Source organism: Trachymyrmex cornetzi, unplaced genomic scaffold (assembly GCF_001594075.2).
Source record: "Trachymyrmex cornetzi isolate Tcor2-1 unplaced genomic scaffold, Tcor1.1 scaffold482, whole genome shotgun sequence".
Classification (NCBI taxonomy): domain Eukaryota; kingdom Metazoa; phylum Arthropoda; class Insecta; order Hymenoptera; family Formicidae; genus Trachymyrmex; species Trachymyrmex cornetzi.
In genome coordinates, this window is record NW_017299641.1 from 230,003 (window position 1) to 231,500 (window position 1,498).

The 1,498-nt window shown below is 47.1% G+C and overlaps 1 protein-coding gene across 5 annotated transcripts in view; it reads left to right on the plus strand.

Moving 5' to 3' along the window:
• The window catches only part of beta-Spec (spectrin beta chain), a 42,691-nt gene that overhangs the window by 583 nt on the left and 40,610 nt on the right, over positions 1-1,498 (plus strand). The window lies entirely within an intron of this gene.

Below are 1,498 nucleotides of genomic sequence, written 5' to 3' on the forward strand. Positions count from 1 at the left end.
CCAGATAGTACTATGGGCCATCGGTGCCGGTGCGTCGCGACGGTGAGTCGCGCTGTCAATAATGATCGTGCGGATATCGCGTCGCGACGACGGTGGTGGTGGCGGCGGCGGTGGCGTCGTCGTCATCGCCGTGTCGCCTACGGAGACCGTGGGGCCCTACCGGCATCGATTGCCGCATCGTCGTCGTCGGCAAGCGTGTCCCACTGTATTTATCTCATTGAATCGCCGCCACCCACCCTCCCGCCTTCGTCAATTCCTCTATTTCTCTCGCGGTGTTCGCCGCTCGTCCGGGTTTCGATCCCCCGTGACGATATCTCGCGCGGGGCGTCGTCGATTCGCGAAACCTCTCTCTCGATTGGCTTCGATCGGCGACTTTTTCGCGGCCCATATCTCTCCCGGCGGCGAGGTCGCCGCCGGTCGACTTTAATTTCCGCCCGTATCTCTCCCACTTGATCGACTCCTCTCCGCCATCCGGCCATTCGTCCATTCGTCCCTCCCTGCTGCCAACGGTTTTGTTCACCTGTCACAAGACGACCTATCTGCCGGTGACCCAATTTCCCGGCGCTTCCATTGAACGCGCTTCCATCGAGCGCCGAGGAGTGGAATCGAACGTAGCTGAACGTAACTAACTCGGCGCTTGTGCGAACTAGAGACCCTGTAATTGGTAACAGAGTCCGGCTAGGAGCAATTTTGTCAAACAAGAATGAAGGATGTATACTGTATCTTTTTATATATTCGTCTTATTCACTCTGACTTACTGAAGTTGACGAAAACGACGTGCCAATCAAGAATTTGTCATCTCGTTGCCAGATTCTGAGTGCATTCCAGCGAGAGACACGAAGTCTGTTCGCGTTGCATGAAATCCATAAATATTTTTGCACTTAAAATGAGATAGATATATATTTGGCTTTGAAAAGAGAGAAAGCGAAGATGCCGAGTGCAAAAAGTGCGAGCAACGCGAACAGACCTACAGATGACAGAGTAATACAGTGAATCATTACATTCTTATTAATTGCCAATGTCAAACAAAGATGAAATGATCGCTGTGTTAAGGTAGGAGTACGGACTCTTGCATAACGCATAAAGCATAAGAAAATTAACCAATCGGAGTGTTTTATTTCATGAAAAGGAAAGAAACAAAAGACTTTGATTGATTAATTTTCTTATGTATTATGCATTATGCGTTATGCATAAAACCTACAATTGTGTAAGCATAGTAAGTGGTTGTAGTTGTAAAAATTCATCAATGAGCACAGCCGAATACGAGAAGAATATTCGACTGGTTGGTCAATTTTTACAACTACAACCACTTGCTACAACTACGCTTACGCAATTGTAAAATAGGCTTAAGGCATAAAAAAATCAATCAGTCAGACTTTCTTACATGTCGTAGAAAGGAAAGAAACGAAGGACTTTGGCCGGTATTCATAGTCGATTCTTATTTCAAGACCGTCTTAAGTAATGTCTTAAGACGCTAATGCAGCCCTCTGATTGGTTC